This window comes from Rhipicephalus microplus, chromosome 2, assembly GCF_043290135.1.
Source record: "Rhipicephalus microplus isolate Deutch F79 chromosome 2, USDA_Rmic, whole genome shotgun sequence".
Classification (NCBI taxonomy): Eukaryota; Metazoa; Arthropoda; class Arachnida; order Ixodida; family Ixodidae; genus Rhipicephalus; species Rhipicephalus microplus.
The window spans coordinates 290605781-290633544 of record NC_134701.1 but is presented as its reverse complement, the minus strand read 5'-3'; the positions used below and the strand labels follow the sequence as shown (position 1 = coordinate 290633544).

Genomic DNA, 27764 nt, shown 5'->3' with positions numbered 1-27764 from the left:
AAAAACAATTGCGAAGTTTCATGGGCCTGGCGTCTTACTTCCGCCACTTCATCCGTCACTTTGCTGCCATTGCGGGGCCGTTACACAAGCTTCTGACATCAGGGACGGATTTCACGTGGACTGACGAGTGCGAGTGTGCTTTCCAAGCCCTTAAACGTGCTTTGACATCAGACCCCGTCCTCTGTCACTTCGATGAGAGTGCTCCCACTTTCCTGCACACAGATGCCAGCGGCCACGGAATTGGTGCTATCCTCCTCCAGCGCGACGACACTTCACGTGAGAGAGTAGTTGCGTATGCCAGCCGCGCACTAACACCTGCAGAGTAGAACTACTCGATAACAGAGCAGGAATGCTGTCGCTGTCGTTTAGGCCATCCAGAAATTTCGACCTTATCTGTATGGACACCACTTCACTGTGGTTACCGACCACCATGCCCTATGCTGGTTGTCCTCGCTGAAGAATTTGTCTGGGCGCCTCGGTCGCTGGATACTGCGTTTGCAAGAGTACACTTTTGACGTTGTGTACAGGTCCGGCAAACAGCATCAGGATGCTGACGCTCTCTCTCGCTGCCCTCTGCCACTTTCATCTCCAACCACGCATCCTGAATGCCCCTCAGGTGATCAAGCGGCTTTCTCTTCACTCACGTTATCACCCCTGGCAGTTGCTGGGTCACTACCTTTAAACAACAGCGTCCAGTTTGCCGCGTACCAACGTGACGACCCCTACTGTAACCGCATCATCGGATACTTGAATGGCTCGCCTTCTCCACCTAATGCCAGACTACGTCGTCAGCTACGGCTGTTCAAGCTAGAGAATAATGTCCTGCAGCACTATACTTATAATGCGGATGGGCATCGGTGAGTGCCAGTACTTCCCCGTTCGCTGCGAAAACAAGTTCTCGAAGCATTGCACGACGAACCATCAGCTGGAAACTTGGGATTTCAAAAGACCTACAACCGCGTTAGGAGCCGTTTCTTCTGGCCTGGTCTTTCTACCTTTGTGGCTAATTATATCGATTCTTGCGCACTTTGTCAACGCCGGAAACGACCAACTTCAGCTCCTGCTGGCTTATTACAACCCATTCCATGTCCCGACACACCTTTTGCCATTGTCGGAATAGACCTCGTCGGGCCACTTCCCGTAACGCCAGCGGGCCACCGCTGGATCGTCACAGCCGTCGACCACCTCACACGATACGCGGAGACCGCTTCTCTACGCACTAGCTCCGCCTCTGACGTTGCCGCCTTCTTTTTAGAAGCCATTGTGTTGCGTCATGGTGCACCTCGCACGTTGTTGAGTGACCGGGGAAAGGCCTTCATATCGACAATTCTGGACGAAATTCTAAAAACTTGTGGCACAGTTCATAAGACCACATCCGCTTACCACACGCAGACAAATGAGCTGACAGAGCGATTCCACCGGACTCTAATCGACATGATATCCATGTACATCGGACCGAACCACGATAATTGGGACAAAATCTTGCCGTTCGTAACATTTGCACACAACACCGCTGTTCAACGAACCACCGGGTTTCACCTTTCTTCCTCGTCTATGGTCGTGTGCCGACATTCACCATTGACGCCTCTTTCTTCAATGTAATGACAAAAAAGTCGGCGACTACGCCAGAACATTTCGTCTCCAGGCTTGCTGAGGCACGGCAACGTGCTCAACTCAACACAGAGGCCAGTCAACAAGACCGCAAGCAACGCTATGACAGCTTTCGTCGAGACGTCACCTACCGTCCTGGAGATGAAGTACTACTTTGGACGCCTGTTCTCACACCGGGATTGTGTGAAAAGTTTCAGTCTCGCTTTCTAGGACCTTATGTTGTTTGTGAACGAACATCTCCAGTCAATTACCTTGTCACTCCCGTCGAGGGCTCCTCGGGCCGTCGTTACCGTGCCTCCGAGATAGTCCACGTTTCACGTCTTAAACCCTTTGTGCGCCGTACCTTTCCCGCCTAAGTCTCGGCCGGGCCGGCCGCACAAGTGCGCGGGGAAAATAAGTGTGAGCATTATTTATGCGTCCCATCTTTTCATCTGTACATACTCATCATCACCAGTCAAGTTTAGGTTGTGGGGCACATACTCGAGTCAATAAAGAAGAGTCTTGAGTGTACTCGACGCCATCTTACAATATATATATATATATATATATATATATATATATATATATATATATATATATATATATATTCAACGAAGGTTGCTCTCGCAGCCGAAACGTCGGCCAGTCTGTCAGATGCAGTTTCTCTTGTTTGTTTAACCTATCACACTGCGTGTTTCCCTGTGTCGGGTCCCCTCTTGAGTTTAAACACAGACGTGGCTTATTCAATAAAAACAGCACTAACCGTGCGACGAGTCTGTTTTTCTTCTTTTGTCTGATTCCAATCCTTTACAAAAACGAGGAAGGAAAAGGCAAGCGGAAATACAGTAAGGCCTACAAAGTTTTTATTTTATTTATGTTACCTCTCAAGGCCAAAGGCATAACAGAAGGGGGTGGGAACAGAAATTACATAGATATATACACCACTAAAATAAATTCAGAGAGTAATGATAACAGTTAAGTAAAAAGGGCTTCTATATTCAAATAACATAGGTTAGTGCTTCTCGAAAACGTTCATTGTTGGTGATTGATGCGATTTCAGCTGTAAGGTCGTTCCACTCGATCGTGGTGCGTGGTGAAAATTATCGTGAGAATGCCTTCGTTTTTGAAAATGAAACATCTACTCTACGGCGATGATTTAGGCAGTGGGACATATGCTGTGGTGGAAGAAGTGCACCCTGAGGAGTTGAGTGATATTATATTTTATAAAACAAGTGTATGCTCGAAATTTTTCGACGTGTGGGTAAAGAGTGAAGAGAAAGGATGGTTTTCATGGCTGATATGCTAGCAATGGGATTTTATTTGAAGAGAATCAAACGAGCGGAGTTATTCGGAACGAGTTCTAAGACAGTGGTAATTTTGTTTGCATGGGGTCTCACACAGAGGCAGCGTATTCTAAATTTGGACGAATTAAGGTTTTGTAAAGTATTAGTTTAACAGAAGAGGGAACAGTGGAAAAATTGCGGCATAAATAGCCTAGCATGTGGTTAGCTTTGGTGACGATGTCCTATTTAGATTGGATGACATGGGGACACCTAAGTATTTATAAAAAGGCAGATTAGCCTTTATTCAAACCGGCTGGCTGCCTTGTGTTTGGAAAGGATGTAAGAGGATTAAATGGAGATCAAGGAAAAGGGACGTTACAAAGAACGTACAGCAAGAAAAGGGAAATAAAAGAAAAGAGAATACAACACTGCTTAATGTTTGTCGCTAGGACCACAAGAATGCTTTGAAAGCCTTCTTGGTTGCGGCGAACGTGGTCAGTCGGAACAAGGCATCTTGAAGAATATCACTGCACAACTATATTTAGTAATCTTAAACAGGAAGCATCGCTTGCGCGCCAACGTTTCGACGAGTGCATGGTCCTGTCTTCTCCAAAGCTAATTCGATTAGCGTCTCCATGCTTCGGACACTCTTCCCAAGCAAAGCAGGAGGGGGCATGGGTAATTGTAAATGTGAGGAAAGGGAAGGAAAGGCAGAGGTGGCTATTGAGATAAGCCGGCCTACCTAATGACTAGAAAAGTTAAAACGATAAAGCAATAAAAAAAGGAAACATGGGCACGAAAAGTGGGATTTTTTTAAGAGCGCTGTTTGTTGGGTGAGTTCAAAATTCATACTTGGAAAGGTAGCGCTAGTGGACACGAACTAAACGAAGGCACACCAGCCGACAGAAGCTATGTGTGTCAGGGCGCCTTCCTTTATACCGTGCACACTGGCGCTACCTTGTCAAGTACTTTTCGAAAGTGCGGTAGTTGGGACGCATAGTCTAGAATGTCAAAAGTGATCAAGAGGCGATGCCACCAATTACTGTTTTTAAGGGCAGATATTAGCGATTCCGAAAATAATATCTAGAGATGATGGAACGGTTCGAAATTCTTATACAAGGCTCAAGTCTCACTGGAACGGGAGAAATATTATTCTGTACCAATCCATTGCGCCGCTTTATATAGTGTCTGTTTAAAAATTCCTAGTATGAGTGTGTTATTACGATAATGCAATTAGGTTGCCAATCAGGCCTACTATACATGCATTATGAAGGTGCTTGTTTCTATGTGCTAAAGAGCACCATGGTTGAACTTCCGGTTAACTAAGAGGGATGTTAACTAAGCATAAAGATCAAGTATAACGTATACATTGAAGTATATATACTTGCGAGGCATGGTTGCTTGGTAAGTAAGACATACATCGCAGAGAAATTGAGAAAAAAAAACTAGCCAAAAAGTAGCCGACTTGTGCCAAGGGTAGTAAAAGTAGTGATAAGAGCCGCGCTTCCGTGAAAACACATGTGACGTCGTCACATAAATTGAAGGTGATAAATTGAAGGTGATAGCACGAAAAAGTACAGCAGAAACCCTTCAAAATGATATTTTCTTGGGTAAGAGCAAAAAAGTTTTGCTTTAAAAATAATTTCTTGCACATGATGACGAAGTTTCATGCATGTTTTCAGAAATGACATTTTGTTGAGGGTTCCTGCGTTACTTGTCTTAGACGGTCTAAATAAACCAGAGACCATAAAAATAAGTACAGTACGAGTGAGCTCGAAATCCCAGTAGCTATAATGAAGGCATGAATTGTAGTCAATTCCGGCAACCTTTTTTTCACTTGATCACAAATGCGGGCCACTAATGTTATTTCGAGTAGCAGTACCTAACTAATCTTAAGAAGTGATATGAGCAGCTTTACAGATATCGAATTTTTAATTACAAAGATTGTAAAGCGTCCTGGATAAGCAGCGCTTTCTGTTCTCCTATAGATTTCCAATTAGTTTGAATTGCTTCAAAGCAATAAAGCTGGTGGCGCCATGCGACAGTTTTCCTTAGAGTCTCAGCCCCTGATTCAAATCTTTTCTTTTGTGCAACGCCAGTGCCAAATTCAATTTTGGGAGCTGTGACCACACCGTCGTTGTATGGTTTCATGCCACATACTCGAATTCTATCGGCAGCAACATCCCTACATATCGATTGGGTTCTAATCAAGGTGACACTAAACAAACCAAAAAGCAGCCAAGTAGCCAAGACGTTTTTCCTGCCCCCCCCCCCCCCCACCACCAAGAAAACTAGCCAAACAGACGTTAATTAGCCACACCTCTAACCCTGAATTGTGAGGTTCTCTTTAGATTTCTTCAGCCATCACTGTTTCGCCAGTGTCAGTGGTTGGCCTGTGTCACTAGGGGACCACTAATTCATACCATGTTATTCGCTGCTTTCACTATTCCAGTGAAAGCTGTTATGAGATCGCAACGAGGGCTGTTCTCGGCGACGTAGTTTTCCGCCGCCCTCACTGATGTCCATAACTACTATCGCTTGAAATAATGAATATCAAGACAAGTGGGCGAAGCATTGGGGATCGTTTTTACTGTAACTCACACTTGGAATTGCCCACTCACGCATGTGTACCGTATATACAATTTGTCTTCGTTGTTTAGCCGCCGCATGCCACACTGCCGCCTCCAGTGTAGCAGCTTGTTGGTACTTTGCCACTGCTTAGCGAGCGCCCGCCTGGTGCGTCAGCGTTGCCTTGCGCGGGCGAGAGCGTTTAAACATTCGTGCTCGTCCATGACAGAAAGAGAATGTGTGGTCTGGAACGCGATTATTCATCATCGTCATGACGTATAGTGGATACCTTGCATCATCTTCGCCGTGAGCACGGACAACAAACGAGCCTAGACGCTAAGCATATTTAAAATATCAAGGATGGAACAGAGTTCGACCATGAGCCTTCTTCTTGGTAGGCCAGTATTCTACCACAGAGCCATGCCACTGTTTGAAACTCTTTTGCAAAAGATCTGAAACAGGTGTAGTGTAAGTGAACACGTTAACATATGTAACAGAACGTGATAGAAGAGGCGCCACACAGCTAGGCGTTTCAAAATGCGCATATTGTAGCGAGGTGTCACATAGTACGAGCGGGTGGTCAATGCTTCTGACAAAATAAAAGGGTTCAGCCAAAATGTTTTGTTGTCAGCCATCGTATCTACAAAGTGCACATAATGTCTTGCAAATGCGTAGCAGGTACCTTGCTTCTAGCGTAATGGGTGCTTTCAAACTTGATCAAGTTTATGATTTAGAGCATTGTGGGTGCCTTGCAAGCGTACTTGAGGTAGAAGAATGAGGGAAAGGCAGGTTCCTGGCCAATGCCCCAGAGTGGGTGTCTGATGTTGTGTAAGGCACAAACAAAACAAAACAAAGAAAGATCAACCAGACGAGCGTTGGGTTTGCTATTCTACGCTGGGGGCAGAGAATTAGGGGATGAAAAGATAGCGAGATAGAAACAAAGAAACATGCTGAAAAATTCGGTTGATCCCACGTACCTGGGAATCTACGTTATGCTAAACATGTGGAAGAAAGGTGACCATATTCCTATTTTTTAGTGAGCGGCACGTCATGAAATGACCCTAAATAAATCTACGAATGTCACACACACAGACATGTGTTGAAGAGTTGCAGATGTTTATATAACCAGTTGCTTGCACTTGCGCAACGATGCCAACTGGAACATGCGTATTAGCAACACCAGAAGCTGATATGAAGCGCTGATGCTCGCGAGGGTGCTGGTCCTGGACACTGCTACATAAATCAACTTCAGCGCATGGCAACTAACCACATGTGACATTAACCCAACATGACGGCTGTATCACAATAGTACATATGTAATGTTTATAGTATTGTTTAGGCAGCACTGAAACCCCCATTAACGTTTTACGAAGATTAGCGTCTATTTGAAAAGTAGTTCCGAGACCTGGCATAGCCATGTGGCAAAATGCTTCATTGGCACCGAGAATGCTTGGGTTCTATTCCAGCTGGGACTCATCGGGTCACGCTACAGTCGTGTGGTATTTCTTAACACTCGCGCGTTAAAATTGCCCATGTGTGTTCTCGTCATTCCGGAGCAGACATCAAGCTTCAATCACCTGTGGCACATACCCGCATACCAATGGTCTATACCCGTCCGTGGGTATGTGCCACTGTCTGGCGGGAAGTGTTTGACGACGTACGCGACGGGATTGTGTCATTATTCATGTCTTGACGAGCGCGTCGTATTAGTCAAACCATCTTACCCTCTCATGCTAATTTTGGTTCACGCCAAGTAAATGGGGTGACCACGAGAGCACCCAAACGGAAGCGGCTAGATTGATTGATTGATTGATTGATTGATTGATTGATTGATTGATTGATTGATTGATAGATAGATAGATAGATAGATAGATAGATAGATAGATAGATAGATAGATAGATAGATAGATAGATAGATAGATAGATAGATAGATAGATAGATAGATAGATAGATAGATAGATAGATAGATAGATAGATAGATAGATAGATAGATAGATAGATAGATAGATAGATAGATAGATAGATAGATAGATACGCTCAAAGTCGCCGAAGTTCGCTAAAAAATGCTTCGCATTTGAAAGATACACGTGAAATTAAACTACACTGCTGTATGGTAGTGGATGCAGAAACGTGATACGCCTCAAGTATCACAAAGACAGTTTACAACGGGTTCTCGAAATGCCGTTCTCTCAGCTTTCGCTGCAGCTGTCTTGCACTTCCGACGAAGGCGTGGCGTTCTTTGCTGCCACCACTACCGAAACAGGGTCCGATAGCGATGCACAGCTCTTCCAACGACGTCACACCTGACGTTTCTGCAAAGGTCATGTGGTTTTCTCGCATGTGGTTTTCTCGCACTAGTGTGCCTCCTAAAATAGCGTAAAGACCGAAGTAGTGGCCTCCAATGGTTGGAAAGAAATTCGCGGCAGTGTCAGCATGATGTGGAGTTCAAATGTGGAGACGACAGAGCAAACTGAACAGGCACACAGCTTGAAGACGAGGAATATGCTTTTACCAATTATCGGAAATCTGGGCGGATAGGCGGTGCCGGCTCAACGAGATCTGCGGAATGGGGCAGCCTGGGAAGAATGATTTTCCCTAGTATCCAATATGGGGCACAATAAGCCTCCGGAAAATGGGCAGCTGCGACAGTCCAACAGGCTGCTTCGGAACGAGCACCCGATAGGAAAGCCAGCTACGACAATATAAATGCAGTGCAAAAAAAAAAAGACACAGCAATTCTAACGGACTCTGCTTGTACTTACACTCTCACCAGCGAGACCAAAACGAACAACTGGCAAAGGCATCACAAGTAGACAAATATGTGAAACAGGAAGCAGCTACCAGAGGAGGGAAGAAAAAGAATTTCGCGAGATCACGTGGAGGGACGATGGTACGTCAACGAAAAAGAAGATTGGGGGGGGGGGGGGGGTATAAAAACAATCTTCGCAGAAGAAGCTGTAAAAGAAGTGCCAGAGGCTGCAAAAGAAATAGCAAAGTCCGGAAAAAAGCTTGTAGGAAAGAGGCATTTAAAGGAGGCAGTTGTGTGAGCGCTTCACGATAGCTACTTGCATCGGGATAGACCGACCGAGCAGCTGCGAGCGGCTGCCTCCGAAACAAGCGTCCCCATCTCACCGGCGCACCACACACGTGTTTACCTTTTTTTTTTACGTTTCGTTTTTTGGAGACGAAGAAATGGTGCACTGTTTTTTTTTTTCTGCACTGCCCCCCACATCACGAAATCGTGGCTACAAATTTATTTAACCTTCAACTGCCTACGTTGTACGTGTGTGATATTGTTCTCTTCGTTTTTTTACCTGGTCGTGTTAAACTTCCATCAGCCTTCGCCGGCGTTGTAACTGACGAGCCTGCAATCGTCGACTATGTTTGTTTTTCACCTTTTCAATTGCTTGGTTCCACGCTTCATGTCGCACGCTAGCAGAAATATTGGGGTCTGTTCAGAATTCCACGAAGAACGAGAGTTATACATGAAAAAGTAATACACGCTTTCTGCAAAGCAGAAGACATTGTTGGGATATTGAAGGACCTCTGAAGAAGTATGAACACTGCGGTTAAAAAGCTGGATGCGTTGATTGATCAGAAGTCCGGCTGTTTTTTTTTTTACGAGACGCTCATGTAAGGTGCGAGACACTGTCGAATTTTAAGACGTTTTTTTAAACGGAGGGGTGCTCTGAGAGAGAGTTCACCTATTATTAAAACACAAGAGATCGCTGACACCAAAGGCTCGCTTTCTAATCTTTCTTTACATTCACGAGAGTGTAAACTCGATAAATGCGTCGTTTTGTTCCGGCACAGGAGTGAAGAACCGCGTTTATTTATTGACGCTTATCGAAATATTGATAGTCAACCATCGAATAACTTGCACAAAGAAAACGTTTTAACAGTTATCTGTCCCGCATATATCTGCACGTGGGTCGGATTGATAGATTCGCATGTATTGCCCGGGAATGCGCAGACACACGTTTTCCTCTTTTACACCATTGTGCGCATCTTGAGTTGTTAGTCGTCGTTCGTGTCTCGACTTCTTCCTTGTGTCCGTTTGCATTCACTGTGTTTTAAAGTGAAAATTTACCGAGTAGCTCAGATCTTTCTTATTCTGGGTTCGCTATGTCACAGGCGCTCTTCGTCCTAGACCAGCGCCTATGAATACCGTGCTGAGCTATGTGGAACTCGCTGTGCGTGTGCAGCGAAGCGAATAATAAATGTACAGGAAGAGAAGGAGAAGGTGAGACTTATTACGCGAAGGTCACACGCTTTCAGTACTCATGTGCTCGCGGGTGCAAGCTGGGTGAAGGACAAACGGAAAGGCAGACCAGCATTCGGTTTGTTACCCTAAACGAAAATGAGCACTACATACTCGGCGACAACTAATCTTCATATTGGAACAAACGCCCCAGAGACAGAGTTTCTGCACGTCCATGTTACTATGCATGTGGTACGGCAGCTCCATGCAGATTTGTTTTACTCGCTCACATCGTTAACGCGTTTAGAATATAATATACACGAAAAATGTCACTGGTCAAAAAAATTTCCTTTGTTCAGTGCACAATTTTAGAGTCGTATTACGAGCACATTTTTGTTGTACAACTAAACAGTGCGCTTTCGGTCGCTCACTGACCCACTACGTCATGGGTGCCATGTTCAAAAAACTAGTCCGCTGAAGAGGTGGTGCTGACTTAAATGTGGAAACAAAAAGGAAGTTGTTTTCGTAAAGTGAACAATAACTGTATATTACCCACAACTTCCTGCAAGTTTTGAGTCTCATATGAAATAAAGCGGCGTTTATTTCAGCCAAAAAAAAATATCAGTAAATTAAAGTACTTTCGTTTGCGCCGTAGCAGACATTCGCTTTTGTTCTTTAGCTTCCACAGTGCTGTCAAGAAAAGCTGCCGCCGAGTATAGAAAAAGAGAATGGTAGCACCGGGGCTTCGATTGGTCACGTAGGCCTGATTTCCTTCAGCATCCGTGACTTCAGTGCTCCCACACTCCATTAGGAAGTCGCGGCTTTTTGTCTTAAGTGAGAAAAGACCCCATCGGCGAGCCATGAAGATTATCGAAGAGCTGAGAGCACTGAATTAGCCTTTTCACCCATAGAATTTTCATTTTTGTAGTATAATTTGTCATTCATTTTTCACTAATATTTAGGACCTTATAAGATTACAAACAAAAATTAAGCCAATGGTGTAAGCATTTATTAACCTATATACATGTTGCAAATTATCAAATTAAGCTACCAAGGCTCAGTGGTCCTAAAATGAGAAAAATGGTTCGTATATTTGCGCTACTCACTGGAGTGTACTAAATCTGAAGCAACGACGTATTTGGCAGCGTGGAATTCCCTGAAATACCCTGGTGACTGCGTCCAGAATAAAGTGCTTAACCCGCCTCAGCTTGCCCATTCCTTCTCTTGTGACCCATACCGATACGGAGGATTGTCCGAAAGCTAGTGACCTAATAAAATCGTATAAAATTCCAGAGTAAAATGGTAAGAATAAAACAATATAAATGTCAGAATAAATATTTGATGCTCACTGAGATGTAAAAAACATATGCGGTGAATGACGGCGACACTGGCGGCAAAATCCAGCCGAGAATGTCCACGTAGTTGCAATCGCGATAGAAAATGATGTCTATCGACGTACGGGTTAGTAAGCGTTCTTCACAGATGGGACGATGTCGCGAAACTGAACCACGTGCTCCGTCTCATCGATAGTCTGGCCCACCTGTGGTACACTAACCAAACTGGCAGCGACAGTTCCATATAAGCCTGTGTGTCAAGTAGTTGGTGGCTCGTTGACACAGCCACCATCTACGTATCATGGGCACAAGGAAAAAAGCTAAGAATAAAATATGACGACACAGCGACAAGCGGTGGCGATATCGCACATTTGCGCTACATGGCGCGAAATCGAAATATTTTTTTAAATGGTAAGCTTCCACATACTTCCGTAACCTCACGACTTTATTGCGTCTTTCATCATCATCGTCGTCGTCGTCGTCGTCGTCATCACCATCATCATCATCATGAATACACCCACTGCCGGGCAAAAGCCTCTCCCACGATCCCCCAATAAGCCCGGTCTTGTGCTTTCCGTTGCCGCGTTATACCCGCAAACGTTTTAATCCCACCGGCCCACCTAACTCTCTGTCTCCCCTTCGTGCGTTTCTCTTCTCTGCGAATTCAGTCACTTACCCTTAATGACCACCAGTTATCCTGCGTACGTGCTACGTGTCCGGCCCATGTCTATTTCTTCTTCATTTCAACTATGATATGCTTGACCCCGGTTTGTTCCCTAACCCACTCTGCTCTCTTCTTGTCTCTTAAGGTTACACCTATAATTTTCATTTCAATCGCTCGCTGCATCGTCCTCAATTCAAGCTGAACCCTCTTTGTAAGCCTCCAGGTTTCTGCTCCGTAGGGTAAGTACTGGCAAGATGCATCTGTTATATACCTTCCTCTTGAGGGAGAGTGGCAATATACCAGTCATGATTTGAGAGTGCTTGCCAAATGTGCTGCACCCCATTTTTATTCTTCTATATAGTCACTATATAGTTATTGCACATTACAATACCTTTGTGCATATTAATTTTCACACCTACTTTCCTGCTTTCCGTGTCCAGTTCAATAATCATGAACTGTAATTCGTCCCCTGAGTTACTCATCAAGGCAATGTCATCAGCTAATCGCACGTTACTAAGGTTCTCTCCGTTACGTACCTCTTATCCCTAATTCTTCCCAGTCTAGGGTCCTGAATACCTCCTGTAAACACGCGGTGAATAGCTTTGCAGAGATCTTGTCTCCCTGTCTCAACACATCTTTGCCACTTGCCAACTCCGTTTCTAAAACAAGAGGAAAATCAAGAATAAAAATGGGAAAGTAAGGTTGTTTTATTAGCCGGAGTACTTGCAATAGTCACAAAAATATTTTGTAGATGAAGGAATTGATACGGCTCGCGAGCACAATACTTGGAAAACTCGGGTTGCCCAAATTGACGAAAACCACTTGAATTAGACAGCAGCCTTGAAGGTGCCACTATGGCAACCGCACAGTCCAGTGTTTCTTCCCCGCGCCGTATTAAACGTCACGAAATGTGAGCACGCCGGCTAGGCACCTGCGAAAGGAGTCTGCCGTCACAGCACATAAAGAAATAAATATCCTACTGAAGATACGCATGAATGTACCACGCGAAAGTGAGGGATGCCTCGCTGATCCGACAATGAGCCGAACTAAACACAAGCCCACATGGCAGGCTGCCCACATACGCCCTCCATTTATGACACCCCCCCCCCCCCAAAAAAAAAATGTGGCAATCAACTATTTACTCAAGTGTCAGTAAACCATGAAGTGAATGCCCCGTTTACTTTGTAATAAAATTCGTGGACCCCTAAGCTTCGGCTTTAGGACTTTGACGTAATAACAATATTGTGTTTCTCGTACGTACTTAAACACTTACTGTGCGAAATCTTTTCGAACTTGCTATGCACCCACTGCGTGGCCTCAAGGGTGCATGACGTGTATGCCTTTGGTAGCGGGTGACTAACTCTGAACTATGAAGTCACTATGATATTCCCGTGTTCTAATGCCTGATGGTAATGTACTCTTGTACCATGCTATATTATGGCAATATTTCATGTCGGATTGTGAAGAATGTATACAAGAAGCGTGTGTTTGTGAAGAATGAACGTTATTTTCACTGCATTTCCTAGCAGAGATAGTTCATTTCACTGTATTCACAAGCAGCGGCCCACACTGGGCCGCTGCGTTTAGTACGCTCCGCCTAAAGGTGGCAACATAGCACGGACGAGAGCTTTCCATTTTTGTGAGAGCGAAAGCGCGCAGTATATTCCATGCGTCAAAGCTTATTAATGTTCTACAGATGTTGCTTGGGTGCACATTCAAATCTTTCATGGGATATTTGATTTCTTTATTCGGAGCTCTTCCTGGGAACCCATAAGGAGAGACAACCTTTTTCTTCCGCTTGAAAAGGGTGGCCTCGGCCTGGTGCATTTGTTTGTGTGACAGTTGGTGTTGCGATTTTTTTACCTCAAGGGTGAGCGCCACCCTTTCTTTTTGCCGGTTCTTCAAAACCGTCTATGTTAGCACCTTCTGTTTATTCATGTCATAACAGGCGTTCCTAGGGAATCGTCATTGTGGGGATCCCTAAAGTACATTCTTGATACTGCCAATGTTTTGTAAGCCTAATTTAGTTTAGAGCAATTGTATAATATTGACAGAACAAAGTTTACCACGGCACTTCTGAATAAGCTCTTCCCTAAACCCGATTATCGAATGCCATATTCGCTTTTGTCTGCTCACGGTGCATTATTTCGATTGCGTAGAATGTGGATACCTCTTTTCCACTTTCCCTTCAGTGACCTTAGGTCCTCCCTTTCCGTAGTAAAAAACATATCCTATCTATCTATCTATCTATCTATCTATCTATCTATCTATCTATCTATCTATCAGCGAAAACATTTTTCTTTAAACTGCATATATACTTCCACTCTGCCAGTGAAAACGTGGCTGAATGAAAAATCAATATATTTTCAGATATAGATTTTCAGATACTGCGCCGTGGTTACCCTTATCATAAAGAACAATCACTTTATCAGTCATCTGTTTCTGGGTCGAGGTAAATGAAAACAGAGCATGAATGACTTTGTGATTGCTAATCTCAGGAAGTTAATAATAGATGACAGGTTTTCGGAGCTATTGGTTAATATCAGGTCGAGAATATTTGGTGATCTTCGTGAGACACATGTTGGTTGGGAGACCGGTTCGGGGATGTTTAAGTTTAGGCACACATCAAGAAAGTTTCTTGCCTCTGCATGGCATAATAATAATTATTTTTGCTTTGCCAGTCAGTGTCTGGGTAGTTAGTCACCAATGTTCGTGCTATCTAGACAATGTAGTGCTTATCGCTCCCGACCTCACCAAGCCCCCCATATGACTCTGGCTTGCTTTGTCATGCTTATAAAGCGCCGACGTCTCATTAAATATCAAAGCGCCTAAAACTGGGTGGCAATTCACGATACTCTTGTACGTTGTATGAGATGAAGGAATTCTCCATGATCCTGCCCAATTACATGCTGTTCCTTCATTTTGCTCAGCGAGCATGTTCTACAGTCGCTGTGATATCATCATACGGCAGGGGAGGAAGAGAACATCTTCTTATCACAAACAATGAAGAGCCAGTATGAGGTGGCAACCTTCCCGCGTAACGTTCATCCGCAGTACAATGTTGGCCGGCGAAAGGCACGGGCCGCGTCTCTCCTTGGCTAGGTCCCCGGGGAATGTATACCTTTCGCCGATGCGGCGCTGTATAGCCGCTCCGATCTTTTTGCGGTTATGGTCGTTGATCATCGCGGTCACGTACTTAACTCAACTTCCGTGAGGAAAGTGCCTGCCTCCGTAGCAGAGCAGGTAGCGATAGCCTTGACGAAAAGGAACCATTCGCGTCCGGAGATATTTACTGACTCCAGGGCTGCCATCCGAGTCTTTGCTCGAGGGTAATCTGCAGGAAGGCTGCCGCTATTTTAAATTCCAGGGGTGTAGTAGGCCACCACAAAATTACTTAGTTTCCGACCCACATGCGATCAGAGGTGCATCCGACTCTTCTCAACGCAAACGAACTTGCCCATAACCATGCGCGAGAAATCACGTGCCACGGCGTTCCTGGCGGGTACGGAGGTGGGTTCACAGATAACTTAAAAGATCCACAAGGCACCTTTCATGAAGTGACGTCACATTATCAGTTGTCCAGGCAGAGGTACCCGCTACCCCATTCATAGCTCACTGGGCCGCAGTCGTCGGCTCTTCGGATGCTACAGGCATGATCATTCTCGTCTCGTAGCACATCCAGCCGCTTTGCTGTCGGCATAACTCCAGGATTTCCTAGCTGTGAGGCACATAACTTCACACTTACTCACATGCCGTGGCAGTGCCTGGCGTTATATGGCGCAAAGTTAAGCATATAACAAGACTGAGAGAGGGCTCTTAAAAACTCCGAGCTCTCAGTCCAATACTCGGCAGTCCAAAAGGCCTGCGAACCGGTGGAGGCCCACGGTCTTCCAGTCCCGGCATGAATGCGGCCAGCAACTGTGTCGGACCAATCTTAGGGGGATGTCTGACCAGTTCTCCAGGGCACATAACTGCACACTCACTCACATGCCGTGGCAGTGCCTGGCGTTATATGGCGCAAAGTTAAGCATATAACAAGACTGAGAGAGGGCTCTTAAAAACTCCGAGCTCTCAGTCCAATACCCGGCAGTCAAAAAGGCCTGCGAACCGGTGGAGGCCCACGGTCTTCCAGTCCCGGCGTGGACGCGGCCAGCAACTGCGTCGGACCAATCTTAGGGGGATGTCTGACCAGTTCTCCAGGGCACATAACTGAACACTCACTCACATGCCGTGGCAGTGCCTGGCGTTATATGGCGCAAAGTTAAGCATATAACAAGACTGGGAGAGGGCTCCTAAAAACTCCGAGCTCTCAATCCAATACTCGGCAGTCCAAGAGGCCTGCGAACAGGTGGAGGCCCACGGCCTTCCAGTCCCGGCATGGACGCGGCCAGCAACTGCGTCGGACCAATCTTAGGGGGGTGTCTGACCAGTTCTCCAGGACCAAATAAAGTTCACTTCACTGCGCTATTTTCATAAAGTGCTATAAAATTTTCGGTGCTTTAGGCTTAACAGGCGTGATTAAAGAAATAGCTCATCTCGCAGAGAGAGAAAAAAAAATAGCTCATCTCGCAAATAACGATAAAGCTTACCTGATACTTTCACCTGATCGTGAGATGGCACAAAGTGATACCTACTGAGGCCATTAATTTATTTCTGCGAGCGCTCTGGGTGAGCATCAAGGGAAAGTTTGAATTGAAGAGGGCGGTCGAGTTTGCACGGGTGCTGACATGTCGATAATTGCTGGAACCCACTGCTTTCGAGGCTACTCTCTTACCACCGTGAAAGAGTTCTACCAATGCCTTCTAGGCTATATAGTCGGCGACAAGCTAAAAATAAAACGTGAAGTGTACCACTGTCCATTTGTATTATGCGTGTGCAACTGTGGCCGCTCATTACTATAACGTAACAGTCACGATGAACCAATGACAAATTCAGCATGGCGCCGTTCGTGACGAGGGGCGATGTGCCGCTGCGCTGAGACAGGCGTCGATTCGATGTTATTGCGATAGCATTTATAATTACACTCTCGGCTGGATTTTGCTACCAGCGTCGATGTCATTCACCGTATATGTATAGGTACTTATATAAATGAAAACGCAAGACAGAGAAATAATCCCGAGAAAGACTCCGGCGTGCGAAATCGAACGTCCGACCTCTGATCAGTGAGTGCGAGACGTTAACCACTGAGCCACGAAGGAGCGTCTCCTTCGACGCTCAGACGGCAAGCTATTTTTATCCACCACACTGCTGGCAATGGCCAACTCGGGGTAACTGTCGTGTTTTCAGCACTACCAGCGAGATGACGCATTCAGCGTGCGTCATCAGATCGTCATGACGCGGCCGCGCACGCTCTTTTTTTATATATATAGCGGCGTGAACGCCCCCGCGCGCACCTTTATCTATACTCTGCTTCAGAAGTTTCCTTCAGCACTGTGGAGGCCTCGATCAATGGGAAGGGCGCTTAGCCTCTGCACATTTATGCATACGCCCCGTGTCGTCTGCTCACCGTATTCATGGCGTCTTCTCAATGAATTTTAGTTAGTATAGCTAGTTATTAACTTAAAATGCAGTAAAGCTATTTAACAAGCAGCTACACCGGGAACTTAAAGGAGCGTGAATTTTCGCTCTGCTGAAGATCGGTAGAATCTCCTGCCAGCGGACGCCTTCGTGGCTGTTTCCCTCCGACGCTGTTCGTCTCTCTCGTATGTCTTAATCTCCGTCGACGCGTTCCTACGCATCTCCCACTGCAACGCTCCTTTTCTCTCTTTTTTTGTTTCCGCTCAAAGAGGATCCGACGCGCTCGGAATGCTGTGTGAGGTTGCATGACCGATATTTGGAGATGCGTTCTTGGTCTGACGACGCAGTCCGAACGCTGCCTCGTCGCGTTAAGCTTAGCAGGTGTGGCTAACCAACCAGCAGATCTCGCTAATATCGACAAAACTTATCTGATGCTTTAGTGTCGGAGTGAGATGAAACAAATCGATGGCTGATCTCACTAATTGTTCACTGCTGTTAGCACAGTGGGCATGTAGCAAGAGCAACTCTGGATCGAAGCGAGCAGTCACTTCTGCGTGGGTGGTGCCATGTTGGTTTGTAAACACAGTTATCGGCGGTAACCGACACAAATAATTAAATGCGTAAGAAATAAATGCCAAGAAGAATAAACATGTCCTGTACTGACGTGGTGTACAATGCCAAAAAAAACGCCAATTCAAGCCAACCTTGTCAATCCTAAGGCACTTGTATGTAGGACTGCATTTCTCTGCACAAGCATGTGGCTTTCTTACTATCGTAGCTTTGGTAGGGCTGAACCAAAGTGGTGAAACAGAGTATAGCGGCGGGGAGGACCGTACGCCTTGGAATCTCACCTGAATGATTCTGTTGTAGTTACCAGGCGCACAAAGGTTACTGCACTCATTGCACAATCTCCATTTGCGAAAAGGGCTTACTTTTCAGACACACGAAGTAACAGCTGAGACGCTTATTCGCATTCATCTGCACTTGTGAGTACGTTTCGTGCGTAATTTGTGCATAAGAAATGCGGGCCACGTTTCGGCCTGCTTTCCATTATTCACGTGACCTTCCAACTTGTTGCTATCGCGTTCATTGGTTCGCCCTTGCGGCAAAGCTCTGACTTTTTTTCTGTGCTGTTTCATTCGTCAAGAAGCTATTTGATTCGCTCGCCCTCATCATCGTCGTCGTCTGCCGTCAATCGATGCTAGCGTTTGATTTTTCAGCGTTTCAAGTACACTGAAGCGGCGGAGCTTGATCGCATTCCGTCAGTTTGGCAGCGTGAAGCAGCAACACGGCGCCTGTTCTCTGCGTCGCTAGGATGACCGCTCTCGACGATTGCCGTTGAGCTCATTCGTGCGCAGTAAGGTGAAGGTGAAGCCTGAACATGCGCACCTTTGTTTTCTGGAATGTGCGCGTCTGTGATTTACCGCCCGCTAAAGCCATGACATCAGTGTTGCCACATGCTCCCCACCTGGTAAACAAACCAGGTGGGGAGCATATGCATTGATGCATGCATTATAACGTGAATTTCGGTCACCGGTAGTGTGTATGTTATTATTTTGACGCGTGCCAATTGGAACAGCTTCGTCATTTTAACGGAATCTATTGCCGCCGGCTTATAATAACGTGCCAGCTTGAAGTGTTCGTTGCGTAAGCGCTTGTGTCACGCTCTAAGTACGAACGCCTTCTATGAAAAACGCCATGTGATGTTCTCCAAACCGGGAATTGACGCGAGATATGCAATATCGCTGCATCGATCGGTATAAATGCAGCGATCGCGGTCAATCACGATCAGTTACATCGATCGTGATCGTCACTAAAGCGACACCGCTAAAGCTATAATTCAGTGAAAAAGAAATCGCAGCATATTCACGGAATGAATGACGATGAGTGGGGCGAAGCGTTTGTCAATTCGCGCGTGCTTCCGTCCGTGAGTCCATCCGTCTGTTTGTGCGCCCGTTCGTGCGTCCTTTCGTAGGTCCTTATTTGCGTGCGTCTGTCTGTCTGTCTGTCTGTCTGTCTGTCTGTCTGTCTGTCTGTCTGTCTGTCTGTCTGTCTGTCTGTCTGTCTGTCTGTCTGTCTGTTGGTCCGTCCGTCCGTTCGTCCGTCTGCTTGTCAGTTTGTTCGTTCATGCGTCCGTACACCTAGTAAACACTTCAAGTAGCGCCATCTCGCTTCTTTTTATCATATATCCACCATATACAAGTACTGCCATCCAGCGGATAAGCCAAGGACTAAACGAGAGTATGTACCACATTTCTCCTGTCATCACTTTGTTAACACTGAGAGCGTAATAACGACGCGGTGCTACGTTTTTCGTAACATGCGAACATGCGGACATGTTCCAGAGGGCGGTTATGTGCCACTGGTATGCGGGTATGTGCCACAGGTTACGCACTACAACGGGGGGGGGGGGAGATAAACAACAAGAGGGAAGGCAGGGAGGTTAACCAGGCACATGCCCGGTTTGCTACCCTACGCTGGGGGAATAGGAAGGGGGCATAAAGATGAGAGAGAGAGGGGAAAGAGAAGAGAAAGAGAGAGAGAGAAAAAAAAGGAGGATTGTCAGTCAATCGGCTGGCGCGTATGCAGCGGTGGCACTACACAAAAGTTAAAGGTGGTCACATAGGCCTGTAGTCCTTAAAAAGCACAAGACAGCTTTGACTGCTTTTTGAGCCGACGAAAGGCGATGACGGTGTTCCAGTAGCATCTGCACAGAGAGTGGCCGATCGTCCAATTGTCGCAATGCGTCCGAAAGCTTCTGTCTTTCAGAAGCAAATCGAGGGCAATGGCATATCAGATGGTCGATGTCCTCTTTGGTGCAGCAGACGTCGCATTCCGCATTGTCGGTCAATCCGATGAGGGTTGTATATGCTTTTGTGAAGGCAACCCCCAACCAAAGGCGACAAAGAAGTGAAGCTTCACGTCGACGAAGTCCGGATGGAGGTCGAAGTTCCAGTCGAGAGTATATTTGGTATAGTCTCGTATGTCTTATGCTTGGGGTGTCCCACTCCTGCAGACTCAGACTACGTGCCAGGTGACGAAGTTGCTTTGCAGCGTCAGTCCTTGACAAAGGAATCGGGAGGCTGTGTTCTTCTTGGTGCGATGTGCGAGCCGCGTTGTCTGCGGAATCACTACAACGGGGGACGCAGAAGCCACGCCATAAGGAGCTTCGCCCATAAAAGAGAGAGAAAGCTTTCGTTTTTTAAAGCCATTGGATCATCCCTAACGATATTCTATGAGGAAGTCTTACCTTTTCTAAATATTTTTTTTGTTTTGCCTGTATTGCGTGCATATATTACGCATAAAGATAACTTGTTTACATTTAATTACAGTCCCATGAAAGAAAAGATGGATGCATTGCACTCCAATGTTAAAGCAAAGTCTGGCACGCAATTCACTCGCATTTCCTGCGGAGCGAAAACCCCCCTTGCTTGCACGGACACACCTTCGCACAGACACATTCATTAATTGAAGGAAGTGGCCCCTGGTGCAGCAAAACTGGACCTCGCTTTGAAAACGTTGAATATTGAAAGGCTGACGGGGTTATGGCAACACTATGGCGTGCTAGTTGTCGAAGCAAGAAAAAAAAATCACCTATTACTTTAGTCCCCCCCCCCCCCCCTTTTTTTTTCCGCGTACATTGCCTTGGCAATAACGACAGCGTATGCAATGTGTTAAGCACAACGTGTGCTACGCGCTTTTATTTCGATAAAACATGACGTCGAATAAAACATTGGCGTTCACCTCAAGCACTAGGGCAAGTAGGGTGACACGAGACGCACATTCGGTATTTACGGCAGCACAAGAATCAACATTCACGAAGTCAATCTCAGATCACTCGTCCATTTTTCTCTTTGAGTCATATATTCTCCATTGTTACAGAAGACAGCGAAGAAGCGTGGCAGAGAAAGATTTGTAAAGCGAAAATTGCCAACAACGTATGGATATCTATATAATGCCCCCGTTTCATTTTGTGAAACCACTAAAGAACCATTTTTTAATTTTAAACATTACGTTAAATGTGGCATTGCTTGTTTAGTGTAACCATAGGTACCACGCAGAAACATCGGCTTCGAGAGATGTACATGCATTGCTTCTTTGTGGACTCCCGGTTGAGCGAAGCTGGGGGTGCGATTTGAACAAAAGATTTGTTGCTAAGCTAACGCGAAAGTCCACGCCTTCTCAAGTTTATTTGTGGAGCTTTGGATTCTTTATTTCAGTACCAATCAAGTATTGTAATTTAATGGTTGTATGCGTGAAAATAATGATCCCTGTTTGGGAACTACTTCCTTTGTAGCGTGGAGGCATTGAAAATTAGGCCCATGAGGTTTCGTGGGTGGAACTTCTATTTATTCTTAGGTTGTCAACGATGCGTGCAATGTGAGCCGAAGTGCCGGTTCCCGGCCCTCTCCTGTTCTCTCCTCCTCTGCTCTACCAAACAGTGTCGGCAGCGAGTGCTCGCTGCTGTGGCCGCTTTAGACCACGCATCCTCCGAGATTAAAGGAACGTCTACTGTCGTCCCGGAGGCAACACAGTCGTGCCTCTGTGATGGCGTCACTTCCGAATCTCGCGGAAGTAGTGTTGTAGTGTCACGGAACCACGAGGAAACTCCAGTCTATAGAGATGCTCCCGTTACAATGGAAAAGCGTGCGACGTCGCAGGCATCTTTCGAAGCAATAGTTCTGCCCCTAGAGTTTCATACTAGTATTGTACAAAATGCTGTGGTTCTATCGTTTCACACGGGCACTAAAAAGTCGTGTCGTACATGTGCTCGAGGAGCTCTTTTTTCGGAAAAAGTCTTCTTGCTTAAAAGACTTATGAGTGACATGAGTATGACGCGATTCCGGCAAAAGTGTCCCGGCACTTTGGTAGACATGGAAGCAAACAGGCTTGTCAAATCCTATATTGCATCTTATATTTATATGTGCTTTCTCCCCCTGAAACAGTGGTGTACGAAAGAGCGTGGCCGCTTCCCATATACAGGGCGGTCGGCGGCTTATTTTGGGGGCGCGATTTTCCCGTCGTGGCTAATTGGATGTCGCGGTGGGCGTCTATTCGGTGGTTCTTTTCGAAATCCCACGAGTGATCTGTCTGCTGGCGTGTACGCGGCTCGCTCGCCCACGCAGCGAAGTGAAAATTGAAGAGTGCTCTCCCTCCACCCCTCCCCTCATTAGCTTTCACTCTGGCGCCACCACCTCAACTGCATGCGTGCCTGTCAGATCTCTTTCGGTGCGCCCGAAAAGTTTCCTGCCCGGCAAAAGCACTACTTCTCCACTCCCGGCGTAGTTCCTTAGCGCCGCGGCAAGGGAGAGCTTGACGAAGGACTTGTTCTTTTTTTTTAGTATGAACAACTTCTCGGTTAAGCCGGATTTTTTTCGTCCCGATTTTCACAAATGTTCGTGCGTATAACATATGCAAACATTTTTTTAAGCTAACAATGTTAGGTGCAAAGCTCTTTACGAGATCGACTGATCAGTGTCTCCAGTATATTTGCACTAAACACTATTGTGTTTAGTGTTTTCTTTGAAAGATGTTTCAACACCCTTGTTCTCTATATTAAGCCATATAAGAGAACTACTATTGATACTTGAAACTACAAGTATCATTCTTCAGTTCTGTACGCCACTAATCACCAAATAATTGTGTTTACTACAACTTATGTACTTTCCCTCTTTTCTATGTTCAATCGAATTCAAGTGACTGTTGTTAGCAGATAAACATTACTTCTTGTATGATGATATCAAATTTGAATTGTTTACTTCTGTTTATTTTTAATTATAACTATTACAGTTTCAGTTATGTATACTTTCAATGGGACCCGCACTAGCCTTTGGCTATGGGACCATACAGCTTGTGCTTATTTTGTATAATATAAGAGTGCGATAAAAGTCATTCATTCATTCCTTCATTCATTTACGGGGCGTGACGGTATACCCTATAAAAACGATTATGCACCACAATGTATTAATCCTGCTACTCATGTACAGGGTCCCATAAAAATGAAGAATACAGCAGTGAGTTGCAAGAAAAAGACGACGACGTTATTGGAGCACAAATATCTTGTAGGAAACTGAAAGCACACACGTTGGGAACATGCCTGGTGTAAGGCTCAGCAAAGCAGTATCTCTCACGATGCAGGTTTCCCTGCAGGTTTCCCCTTGGTGGAGCTCTCCCCCCGTTTTCTTCCTTGTGCGGCACGTAGATTAGAATAACAGAAAGTAGCCAATGAAAAAACAAGAAACAGATGGAACACTTGTAACTTTTCTTCTAAAACTAGCTTAGCCTGTTCTTTCTTAACCCAATAGTGCTCTTATTGACCTAACCTAACCTAATAAAATGCCAGCCAACTGTCCTCACCGTGAATCCCTCTCTAAGGCTGACGAAAGTGGCTGCTTTCTTCGTGCTCACCTCTTCCATGTAACTTCGCGCCGTGCTCTCTACCGTCGCGTCCACGTCTATGTATTGCGCGCGAGCAGCTGGCCTTGCTCTTCGCGGCGACACCTTGCGGCAGTTGCGGGCTCTGCTGTGGAATGCCCAGGAGCTCGCGCGGCCTCACACACATGCTGACTTCCTTTGCCCGAGTTACGCTTGTTCTACAGAGGATCAATGCTCTATCAAGCTGCTTTCGGCATTCCTATTCCTTGTTTGGCGGATTAAACACGCATGTTAGCAATAAAAGCACGTCCCAAAGCTCTCCGATTAAATATTTAGCAGCAGTGGTCTCTGTACGGACCAAGATTTAGTTGACATTATTAATGATAACTAATGGGATTTACTTCTAAAGCCATGATATGAGAGAAGTTGTAGTGGAGGGCTCCGGTAATTTTTACACCTGGTGTTCTTTAACGTGTACATAAATCTAAATGAACTAACACTTTGCCTCCTTCTTCGTAATTTTTTTATTTTTTCATTATTTCCTCTCTCTTTCTATTCCTCTTTTCCGGCTTGTTTGTTTTTATCTTTATATATATTTCAATTTTCCTTCCGACTTTCTCCCTTTATTTCTCTCTCATTTTTCGTGCGTGTTGTGTGTTGCCGTATTTCCGAAGCCGTAGTAGTAATGTCCACACGTAATGCCCGTATCAAAAGTGGTCGAAGAACAAGGGGAGGAAGGCTTCGCTTACTATGTTACAGCTGGATATGCTGTATGGGATTTTGCTGCTGAGTGGCAACGACAGCAAGTGCCAGCCCGGCAACATACAAACAAGATGTATGTGGAGGATGAGGCAATGGACTGAAATTGCGTTAGGGATCGATTTAGCAATTCTGTCGACGCCACGCTTATGCATTGTTCGCTGCTTGGGTGGTTTACACGGGCTCTGTAATTTTTTCTTGGGCATTCTACCGATAGCGCTTTAGAAAGGTGACATCGCTGAAGGCTGAGAAATAACGGCAAGTTCAATGCAAGGGTAGATTTTTTTCTAGAAACATTTTCATGAAAATGATGTGGACCATGAGGCTTTCGTTAAACCCCCGTCATGCCTGACTATACACACGCACAGTCCACAAAATCTTTAGCTATTGTGCAGGAGTGGCCGTTTTTGTTTGCGTATGTTTGCTATACGGCTGGATTAAGTTTCACATGAATGAAGTGCGTGCCCATAAAGCACATGCCCACGAAGTAACTTTTTTGTAACTTCACCCCATAATATGGCACTGACAGACAAAAAAGAGTGCACTGCGCACAATAATAGCTAAAGCTTTGGCTGACTGTACACCTTGCGGCCATGAGAACTTCATTGAATATACAACACTTGTTGCGCACATCGCATTGGGCTGTCCCTGTTTCTTTTTGTATATACACATCTCATATGCATTCACCAAGCAACACTTGGTGCTTGTCTTTGCGAGGCAGAATGCAGTAAATGAAATCAGAAAACTGCAATTCTATCAGTTTTAAATCCGTGTTCTTGAGTCATTATACATGCAAGCGAGGCTGCTTACCGCGAACGAGTGCTTCAACTTATACGCAGCACGCGAACAAGAAGCGCTAGTCACTGTCACTCCTGACAAAATCGGCGAACTTTCATGGACATCACTAATTCCACCGTGTTGCCAAAACCTGATAATCAATCAGAGAGGCACCTGAGCACATTTTTGGGCCAGAAGTGGCTGGCAAGACTTGGAGCTTGACGTCATGGTGGAATCGGTCACTGCCCATATTAGCAGCTCGACACCGCAATATAAGCCCGCGAGTAGCTGTGCCTTTCTCCGCGGCTCATATCGAAATCTTATTGAACGAGGCTACCGATAGATGGCGCCTGCGCAGTCCCCCTCTTCTCGAGCACTCTTGACAAGATTGATTGAGACTGTACGTAGCCCTCTTTACTTGACATCAAGGCAAGAACCTAAAAGTGGTGACACCTATAGTCGTGACGTCAGGTAGAGAATTGAGGGCTTCTTTTTCACACATTTAAGCAAAACTTTCTTTCTCAGGCCGCTGTGATAGCTCAGTGGTTAGAGCATCGAACGCGTTATTCGAACTTTCTTTCTCGGAAATTATCTCATGAACAATTATCAAATGGCATTCAAAAAACTAGTTTTTGTTTTTATATTAACAATTACGCAAAGCATGTCTGTTATGCAAACAAAAAAGGTATATACGGTGGGTTGTTTTCAACTTTGACAAACAAAAGCGTGTTTTTCACGAGAGTTCTTTCACTCTAAATTGCCTGAAAAACTTATTTTTTTATTGTGCTGCGTTGCAGGAACTTCTATGCCGGCTTCATTGGCAAAACTTCAAGGCAGAACAGACGGCGAGGTTTGCTTTTGCTAGGTTAGGTTAAACAATGAGGTGCCTAGGTTGCATGTAATTCGAATGTGCCATGGCAATAGCTTGTCAGTGTTCATGATGACGCACGTTGTGGTTTTAACTCAATTTAGTCCTGTATCACATGGTCGCAATGTACGGTATGATATGAAGGTGTGTTATAGCTATTCACAATATCAACCTTTTGCAGTTATTTCGAAATTTCCGACATCCTGCTTCCGGAGCAAGAATGGCTCAGTTATGTGTGGGGCTGTTGCGACCCTTATATTTTTCTTATATGCCGAGTGCGAAACTAACATAATGATTCACAGTTGTGAAGAATACCTACTGAAGCACTTCTCTTAGTGCAAACACGCAGCGTATTCTAGGTTCGACGTGCCTTCTGAGTAATTTAATACACAAAAAAATGAGATTTTAACGCAACTCACCAAACAGTCGCCAGTCACGCGTTCTGAGCGTGACTGGCGACGCCGACCATCGTCGTCACCAGCAATGCTTGGAGCAGCACACGGTCGCCACTGCAATCGCTTTTCCTCCGTGACGACACATCCACGGCACTCCCATCAGGTTTCTACGACAACGAACAGCTGACCGGGTGTTTCCGATCGTCTTTCCAGAATGGCCCTGGTCGTTTGTCGAGAGACCTGACAGGCATACCGGAAAGCCCAGTTCCATCCAGAAGTCTCCGCGTGCTTCAAAAAAAGCGTGACAAGTGTAGAAAATCGCTTGCTGCGCCGCGCACAGGAGTAATCGTTGAACGGCGTGCGCGCTAGAAATCCCTGGCAGACAGACAGTCGGAGGGAGCGCCTGCGAGGGAACGCCGGGTTGGAGAGTGTGCAAAAACCCACCCGGGCGGCGTTGGAGGCGCTGCGGTAGCGAGCATCCCTATTGGCCGGTGGCGCACCGGCAGGGAGAGGGGACGAGTCGGGAAGGAGGACGGAAGGCTCACAGGTGAGTGGCGTACCTGTGCGCAGGTATGCGGCGAGAGCGAAACCGCTCCGGGGAGGGCGAGGAAGCGTCTAGGGAGAGGAGAGCGCTCTCTTCGCTGTCTTTAGCCCAGCCGCTGCCTCTTCCATCTTCATCCCTAAGAAGATGGGGAGCGAGAGAAAGGAAAAAAAAAGAAGAGAAGTGCGCGTGCTTCGGGGGTTTCGCTTATCTTTCTGATTCGTTTGTGTTGCGATCGTCTTATAGCCGCGTATGGATGGGGGCGAGGCCCGCTCTGCAAGCTTTATTTTCCGCCCACTTCCGTTTCATTTGCGTTCTTGTGGCGTCGATGGGCGCAGCACCGACACGCCAGTATGTCTTTGGGGACGCCGCTGGCGGACTGCCACCACAGGACTGCTTCAGAAAGGGAAAAAAAATGTCCTTGAAGGCAATTCAGTGTAAGCCTCTGTAAACCACACTGGCTAGACTTCCCAAACGTTCGACGCGATGTCGCGACACCAGATGAGGAGCGCGTGACCATCATAAATCATATTTATTCAATATAAGTCTGTCATTATGTTTCCGTGCGTGTACACTTTACTCGGCAGTATGAGGGATTGGACATTAACGTTCAGGGAGTAAATTATTTATTCTGCACTTAGTCTAAATAAATCATCAACAGAGGAATTATTATTGATGTAGTTTTAAAATAGGTTCAGCGACGATAGTTTTTGCCCGCTATTTCCGGCTATTAAGCGGAGCCCGCAGGAGGATAGCGTATGACGCATGCGAAATAACAAGCGCTAACGCTATAGGCTCTGAGTACCCTGTTCTAAAACTAAACACCCTAGGGACATTGCTGCAGGGGGATGCGCATACAAAGTCGATGTACTTATTCACGATTCTCTGATA

The 27764-nt window shown here is 45.8% G+C and overlaps 1 long non-coding RNA gene across 1 annotated transcript in view; it reads right to left on the bottom strand.

Moving 5' to 3' along the window:
- Nucleotides 1–26554, bottom strand: part of LOC119160086 (uncharacterized) — a 91179-nt gene extending 64625 nt beyond the window's left edge. The window contains exon 1 of the long non-coding RNA XR_005108234.2: nt 26357–26554. This is a non-coding gene — a long non-coding RNA (uncharacterized LOC119160086). The remainder of the gene's footprint in view (nt 1–26356) is intronic.
- Between the last annotated feature and the right edge of the window lie 1210 nt (nt 26555–27764).